At 36.2% G+C, this 9,164-nt stretch overlaps 1 long non-coding RNA gene across 1 annotated transcript; it reads left to right on the plus strand.

Moving 5' to 3' along the window:
• The first annotated feature begins 7,154 nt into the window (after positions 1–7,154).
• On the plus strand, positions 7,155–8,847 carry LOC128281465 (uncharacterized). The gene is made up of 2 exons (XR_008271677.1): positions 7,155–7,411; positions 8,330–8,847. It is a non-coding gene; the product is annotated as an uncharacterized LOC128281465 (long non-coding RNA).
• Positions 8,848–9,164: the final 317 nt, after the last annotated feature.

A 9,164-nucleotide genomic window follows, 5' to 3' on the forward strand; every position in this document is an offset into this window, starting at 1 on the left:
GATGCACAAAGAAATAGAAGTCTACGTCGATGATATGATCGCCAAATCCAAGGGAGAAAGAGAGCATGTTGGGAATCTCAAGAAGTTGTTCGAAAGACTAAGAAAGTTCCAGCTAAAGCTTAATCCAGCCAAATGCACGTTTGGGGCTACCTCGGGAAAATTACTAGGCTTTATCGTCAGTGAAAGAGGCATTGAGGTTGATCTAGATAAGATAAAAGCCATACAAGAATTATCGCCTCCGCGCATGCAAAAAGAAGTCAGAGGATTTTTAGGAAGGTTGAATTACATCGCTCGATTCATTGCTCAACTCACCAACCAGTGTGACCCAATTTTTTGACTCCTTTGAAAACATAATCCGAGAGAGTGGAATGAGGAGTGTCAAGTGGCTTTTGACAAGATAAAACAATATTTGTCTAGTCCCCCAGTGTTAGTACCGCCAACTCCAAGGAGACCGTTAATATTGTACCTGACTGTGTTTGAAAATTCAATGGGTTGCGTACTGGGCAACATGATGAGTCAGGGAAAAGAGAAAAAATGATTTACTATCTCAGCAAAAAGTTCACAGAGTATGAGGCAAAGTACTAGTCAATTGAAAAATTCTGTTGCGTTTTGGTTTGGGTAGTTCTGAGGCTCAGGCAATATATGTTGTATCATACGACATGGTTAATTTCAAAACTGGACCCAATAAAGTACATGATAGAATCACTTACACTCTCAGGAAGATTGCATGATGGTAGATCCTACTATCAAAATACGACATCGTCTATGTAAGCCAAAAGTCGATAAAAGGGAGTGCAATAGTTGATTTCTTAGCAACTCAAACAACGGAAGAATACGAGCCATTAAGATTTGATTTCCCAGATGAAGACTTGATGTGCATTACGGGAAAAGAATGTGAGTCATCCAAAGAGAAGTCATGGAAGATGAGCTTTGATGGTGCATCGAATACATTGGGGCATGGGATTGGAGCGATCTTAGTATCACCAGAAGGGAACCATTATCCCTTCACTGCCAGGCTGAATTTCTTCTGTACCAATAACATAGCGGAATATGAGGCCTGTATCATGGGACTTCGTGCAACTACTGAACGAAACGTCGAAATCTTAGAGGTGTATGGGGACTCAGCGTTGGTGATATACCAAATCCGTGGAGATTGGGAAGCGAGAGATTTGAAATTAGTTAAATACAGCAATCTAGTGGCAGGACTGATTAAAGAATTCAAAGAAATAACTTTTAATTACTTCCCACAAGAAGAAAACCAGTTGGCCGATGCCCTGGCCACTTTGGCTTCAATGTTCAAAGCAAATAGAGAAACAAAAATAATGCCTCTCCAAATGAGCATATATGAGGTCCTTGCACATTATTTCAGCATTGAAAAAGAGCCAAATGGAAGGCCATGGTTTTATGATATCTTAGCATATATCAAGAATCAAAGGTATCCCAAACAAGCAAATGAGAACGACAAAAGAACAATCAGAAGAATGTTAGTGGGATTTGTTCTTGACGGGGACATCCTGTCCAAAAGAGGAAAAGATCAAGTGCTTCTAAGATGCGTGGATGCTATTGAAGCCAGAAAAATACTCGAAGATGTCCGTGAAGGAATCTATGGGACACATGCCAATGGTTTCACTATGGCCAAGAAGGTCATGAGACTCAGTTACTACTGGTTGACGATGGAAAGCAACTACATTAGTTATGCAAGAAAATGCCACAAATATCAAATTTATGGCTATAAGATTCATGTAGCCCATTCGCCCCTTCATGTCATGACTTCTCCGTGGCCTTTTTCTATATGGGGCATGGATGTTATAGGACCAGTTTCCCCAAAAGCTTTTAATAGACACCGGTTCATTTTTGTGGTTATTGATTACTTCACAAAATGGATAGAAGCTGCTTCGTTTGCCAATGTGATGAAGACTGCAGTTTGCAGGTTTTTGAAAAAGGAAATCATTTGTCGATATGGTTTGCCTGAAAGAATCATTTCAAATAACTACTTGAATCTAAACAACAAGATAATGAAGGAAATGTGTGAGCAATTTCAAATAAAGCATCATAACTCATCACCTTATCGCTCAAAAATAAACGGAGCTATTGAAGCGGCCAATAAAAATATTAAGAAGATTATTGGGAAAATGACTGAGACATATAAAGCTGGCACGAGAAGCTACCATTTGCTTTGTATGCATATCGCACATCTGTGCGGACACCTACGGGAGCAACTCCTTTCTCTCTGGTTTATGGAATGGAAGCTGTGTTACCCATCGAAGTTGAGATCCCTTCTCTACGAGTCTTAATGGAGTCAAAATTAGAGGAAGCAGAATGGGTTCGAGCTCGATATGACCAGTTAAACCCCATCGAAGAAAAAACTTTAAAGGTAATTTGTCACGGACAGATGTACCAGAAGAGAATGATCGCGGCCCATGACAAGAAAGTACGACCAAGAGAATTCCACGAAGGAGAACTCGTGCTGAGAAATAATCTCCCAATACAAAAAGACCTGCGAGGAAAATGGGCACCAAATTGGGAAGGACCATACGTCGTAAAGAAGGCATTCTCGGGTGGAGCTTTGATTTTCACGGATATGGATGGGAAGGAGTTACCTAATCTAGTGAATTTAGATGCTGTGAAGAAATATTATGCCTAAGAAAAGTGGGCGTCCTAATGAAGTAAACTGGGCTTAAAAGAGCAAGGCGATTTAAACGGTGGGTCAAACGGCAAGACTACAGTATTTGAAGCATTTCTAAAAGCTTGAAATCTTCTACACAAGAAGCCACACTCGAAAGGATTCTTGATTAAGAAACGTGGAAGAGTTCATGTGTTGAGTATCTAGAGCATTTGTATCCGTTGAATGCGATCTCGTTTCTCTTTATGATACTTTTTACTATCCTTGGTTAACTTTCTTTGTTTGCTACCTTTGAAATAAATAAATGTGAGGTATCCCTTTTGTCCCTACCTGACCATTTTCATGCATGTCATTATGTAGTTTATTTAAATGATAAATAGTGAAATGACATACTCTAGACAAGAGAAATGTTGAGCATTACTCGGATAAGAATTTGATAAGTACAAGAGTCTCAAAGTAAGGACAAAGTTCAACAGGGGGCAAAAGAGTGATATCTGAGAAACGCAGATTACTCGTAAAGCTTGAGGATAGGTACAAAGCCTGAGGAGAAAGTCAAGAATCAAAGTAATGAATACAGATCATTACAAAATCGTAACAAAAAGGGATATATGACAAACAAGCCCAAAGTGCATAGCATAATCATGTAGGCATAAAGGCATTTAAGACAAACATGTGCATATCATGATAACATCATGCATGACATATACAGGTACTCCAGTAGAGCAAGAGGATGTGATGATAGCTGTATTGAATCAAAGGAAAAGACACCTGAGTTCCACCAGATGACATTGGTATTCTAATGTTTTTATTTCTGTTTTCAAAATTCAATTCATATTGCGAGAGGTGAGTTGAGCCTCAAGACACGTTGAGGTATTTTCAATTTGTCTTTCAAAAAGCTCAACTCATATTGCGAAAGGTGAGTTGAGCCTCAGGACACGCTGAGGTAATTTTAATTTCTGTTCATCAAAAAAATCAACTCATATTGCGAGAGGTGAGTTGAGCCTCGGTTCACATGCCGAAGTATTTCCAAATTCTATTTTCAAACTATGTTTTCCAAAAATATCAACTCATATTGCGATAGATGAGTTGAGCCTCAGGTCACACTGAGGTATTCTCAATTTATGTTTCAAAAAAAATCAACTCATATTGCGAAAGGTGAGTTGAACCTCGGACATGCCGAGGTATTTTAAAATTCTATTTTTCAATTTATGTTTTCCAAAAAAAAATCAACTCATATTGCGAGAGGTGAGTTGAGCCTCAGTTCACATGCCGAAGTATTTCCAAATTCTGTTTTCAAACTATGTTTTCCAAAAAAATCAACTCATATTGCGAGAGGTGAGTTGAGCCTCAGGTCACACTGAGGTATTCTCAATTTATGTTTAAAAAAAATCAACTCACATTGCAAGAGGTGAGTTGAACCTCAGACATGCTGAGGTATTTTCAAATTCTGTTTTTCAATTTATGTTTTCCAAAAAATCAACTCATATTGTAAGAGGTGAGTTGAGCCTCGGTTCACATGCCGAGGTATTTCCAAATTCTGTTTTCAAACTATGTTTTCCAAAAAAATCAACTCATATTACGAAAGGTGAGTTGAGCCTTGGCTCACACGCTGAGGTATTTTCAATTTCTGCTTTTCAATTTATGTGTTTCAAAACTCAACTCATATTGCGAGAGGTGAGTTGAGCCTCGGGTCACACTCCGAGGTATTTCCAATTTCTGTTTTCAAAAAAAAATCAACTCATATTGCGAGAGGTGAGTTGAGTCCTAGGTCACACACTAGGTTCACAGGCCGATCTATTTTTGATGTTTGTTTCTCAATAAAGAATAAAGATTGGAGCTGATTGAAGACACCAGATTTTGCCTCCTTGAAGCTGCAGTGGAGCAGGTTGAAGTTGCAAGTCTTACCTTCTTGAAGTTGCAGTGGAGTTGATCGAGGATATCAGATCTTACCTTTCCGAGGTCGCAAAAGAAGAGACCACAAACCTTATCTCACTGAAGTAGTAGAAGAGCAGATTGAAGTTGTAGATCTTATATTCTTGAAATTGCAGTGAATCAGATCGAAGACAACAAATCCTACATCCCTGAAGATGCGAGTAGATTGAAGTTACAAGTTCTATCCCTTTGAAGTTGCAGCAGATTAAGCCAAAGCTACAGAATGCGGTGGACTGGAAAGAGACTACCTAAAGAAGAGAAGTGCCAAAGAGGTCAAAGCTCGAAGAGGCCAGGCAAAATTGGTCTTTCCTAAAAGTCTTTACTCTATTCTCGTTACATGACAACAACTCTATTCTCGTGACACGACAATGAGTAAAGAGGGGCAGCTGTTATAGCTCAATTTTGCCCCATTTACAACTTAAACCCGAATGGCCCATTTATATTTTACAAAACACATTTACATTTGAAAACCAATTAAAACAAAACCTAAAACCAATTAGCCCAACTAACCCATTTTAACCCAAGCCTAATCCCTAAATTAAACCAAACCCAGGTGGCCCAATACCAAACCCAAAACAGAAAAAACAAAAACCCTAGCCCCTAGCTTGCAGCACCGAACCCCCTGACTTTCGGCCAACTACCAACTGCCCTCTGCACCACCAGCTCTGCAGCACCGCCTTTGTCCCGTCAGCAAGTTGCACCTGCAAGAAAAGAAAGGAAGTGACAAAAATAATAGAAAAACAGTTTGTAAAGGCTATAAAACCACCAAAAACAACAGTGTAAAGGATTCGGTAATTGAAAAATACATACATTCTATTTTCAAAACACAAAAACAGTGGTAGAGTATTACCAAACCAGAAGAACGAACCCAAAATCAGAGAATTAGAAAACAAAAAATCAAAATCAGAAACAAAGGTGATTTTTTTTTATTTCGAATCGATTTCTTTTTTTTTCTTCCTACTCATAAACATATATAAATATATATATTCAAAAATAAAAAAATAAATTTTTTACCTTTTCCTACCATCGTATGTATGGTGGTGGCCGTGGCAACGACGACGGTCCAATAACCGGGCCTGAGGCCGGAAATCACCTCAGCCCTCACCCCTCCCCTCTCACCTTTTTTTTTTCTCTCCAGCAGCACAAATGAGTTTTTTTTTGCTGAAAAAGGCCCTTTTATAGCCTTCCAAAATGATTTTGGGGGCTGCCTTTTAACCCCAAAACGACGTCGTTTTGCCCTGGATCAGGTCGACCTGACCCTACCCACTCAGGATCCACGCGTTTTTGCTCTTAGGGGCTAATTGCACGCGCGGTCCTTCCGCTTTTTCTATATTTTGCAATCAGGTTTTTATTTCCTTTAAATTGGCCCTGAAATTTATCGCGTTTTGCGATTTGGTCCTCCCTTCAGCGACGTCGTTTTAAGGGCTCGGGTAAAATGCTTTTGTGGCCCTCTGCAGTTTCATGCGTGTTTAAATAAGCCCTTTTTTTGTTTTTATTTCGAATTCGCCTCAAAATTTTCGTTTTCAATTCAATTTCATCCTTTTTTTTCATTTTTTCTCATTATTTTATTTTAATTTTAATATTATTCATACTATTATATTTTATTACTGTTATTATTATTATATTTTTTATTAATTAGCATTTCATTATTATTATTTTTACTTAATACTTATATATATATTATATAGTATTATTAATAGTTTTAATATTATTGTTTTTGTTAATATATTCGTATGTCATATATATATTCTTTTAATATATATATTATACTCCATATTGCCCATATATATTAATATTATATTATGTATATTATTTTTAAATATTATGTTTTTATATATTATGTATATATTTTTAAGAACTATATTATATATGTATTTTTAACACTATACTACGTACATACTTTTAATATCATTATTATGTATATATTTTTAATATATTATGTATATATTTATGTGATATTATTAATAATTATTTTAACATTATTATTATTTCTTAGATGTATATATCATGTCTTTAAATACTATATTTTAATACTATATTATGTATATATTTTTACATGTATTATGTACATATTTTCAATAACTACATCATATGTATATATATTATGTGCATACTTTTAATATTATTATGTATTTATTTTTAATATATTTATTTTAATATTATTTTGTATTTATTTTTAATACTTTTAATACTTTTAATATATGTACATATTTATGTAGTATTACTAATAGTATTGTAACGCCCCAATTTTCAGGAATTCTGTGAATGTTGGCATAGGTTTAATTATGTTAGTGGGCCTCTAGAAGGCCCAAGCTTAAGATAGAACCCGGCAATTTTAGTTAATTTTTGTTTCATAAGAAAAAGGGGTGAAATTATGAAATAGAACCTATGTGAAAATGTTTGAAAATGCTATAGGCTAAATTGAAGTGGCCAAATAAATAGGAGTGCAAAATAGGAGGATTTGCATGACAAACCTCCCATTTTACATGAAGTGGCCAGCCATCATGTTGTTGTAGACAATATGAGCACTTGATATCCATAATTTATGGTACAAATTGATACAAATTGATAATAGGTTAGGTAAATGTTCCATGATAATGGGTTAGGTAAATGTTTCATGATAATGGGTTAGGTAAATGTTCCATGATAATGGGTTAGGTAAATGTTCCATGATTGGAATTTCATGTCTTTTGTATTAAAGAATTAAATGGATGAAATATGAAATTTTATTAAAAGAAAAAGGGGTGAAAAGAACAAAGTTTTGTCCATCTTTGTTCATCATAGCCTAAAGTTAGAGAAGAGAAAGGAGAGGAGAAAGCTCTTGAATGTTCGGTCACTTGGGGAAGAAAATTGAAGGTAAGTTCATGGTAGTTTGCTTTTATTTTGAGGTTCATGAGTTCTTCTTGATTCTACCTTAACTCTTGAAGCATATTTTGGTTTTTAGTTGTGTTGTGAGCTTTTAGTCATGAATTAAAATGAATGAAATGGTTGTTGTTTCATGTTCTTTTGATGAAAAATGGAAGATAGGTGAAGTTGAGCCAAACAAATGAGCATGCATGTGCCTTAGATGCTAAGGGGAAAAATCGGCAAACATGTTGTGCTTTAAAATGATGAAATGGAGATTATACTTAAGTAAAATCATAGATATGTGCTGATTGATTGGTGATATACATGTTTAAATAACAAGCATGCAAGTTAGGTGTGAAAGAGTGATTTGGTAATAAATCTGCTTGGGACAGCAGCAGTAATATGACTTTGGAAAATCACCATAAATTGTGGGAGATGAGTTAGAAGCTGCATAAATTATGTAATTAAAGCTTAATGAGTCTAGTTTCAAATGGAATAAACGAGAACATATTTTGAATTCTGTACAATGAGAAATTTGATTCGTAATGAAGAGTAGTCAGATTAGTCAAACAGTGAAACATGGGAAACTTTAAGAAAATTCTGGTATTGATTGACTAAACCAAAAATTCTGAAAATTTTATGGATAGAAGATATATGAGTCTATTTTCAGGTAAAATTAACGGCACTTGATTTGGAGTTTCATAGCTCCAGTTATAAATGATTTAGTGACTATTGCTCAGGAAGACAGCTTGCAGTGAAATTATGGTTATGTGGTAATCATTGACAAAAAAAATTGTTAATGAGTTGTTTATTGATTTCTTATAAGCTTACTATGATCTGTAGGTGTGGTTGGCCGAATATTGTAAGGGGTTAATACGTAGTTTGTATTTGAATAGTTAGATTAACGTGTTAGTAATCCAATTGTAGGCGGTTCGTGTGTGGATCTCGTCAGCATATCGTCGCAAACAGATGTGTAACTAACACCCTCTTTCTTAGTCTAGATTGGCAAAAGTCGAAAAGCCGAAATGTCGAAAACCGGTATTTTGTAGATTTGCAAGTGTACGAATGCTCGTGAGGTAAATCGATTAATGTTTTTGGTAAGCTGCAAAATTTGGACTGCAAAGTGCATGATTTCTGTGCCCTCGATATTTTTGGGCTTAGTGGGCCAAAATTGGAATGATGGGCCAACGAGCCCAATTCGGTAAGAACCCTCCATAGTGATTCTGTTAGTACGTGAAAGGTAGGAATATGCATGAAAAACCCTAAAATAGATAAATTACTGAAATACCTTTAAAAGTGGAAAATTTACAGTTTTACCCCTAGTAGATAAATTACCGAAATACCTCTAGGGTTAAATTGACCTAAATGCATGTTTGACTGTTGTTATTTACTGCATGCCATGTTGTTATTATCTGATGCATGGGATTGGGATATTGACGGAGGAAGTACTGAAAATGGCTTGTCCACGTACTGGAGGCTTTGCCTCAATTTACTGTTAACTGAGCAGCAAGGCTGCAACTGTGGAGTGTTGGGTTGGGTGGGTTGAGCTATTCCCCACATGGAGTGTATGGCTGGTATGGGTGGAGTGTAGTGGTTGGTGGGTTGAGTAGTCTCCCCAAATGGGCTTGCATATGTTTACTGATGTTGCATGTATTTTGAAATGGGCCTATGGGCCATACTTTTATCTGAATAAGGGTGTAACATCCTGAATTTGGGGCCTAGAAGAGTTGGGTTTTGAGTCTGGGATCCAGATAGAAGAAAA

The sequence above is a fragment of the Gossypium arboreum genome, chromosome 10 (assembly GCF_025698485.1).
Source record: "Gossypium arboreum isolate Shixiya-1 chromosome 10, ASM2569848v2, whole genome shotgun sequence".
Lineage (NCBI taxonomy): Eukaryota > Viridiplantae > Streptophyta > Magnoliopsida > Malvales > Malvaceae > Gossypium > Gossypium arboreum.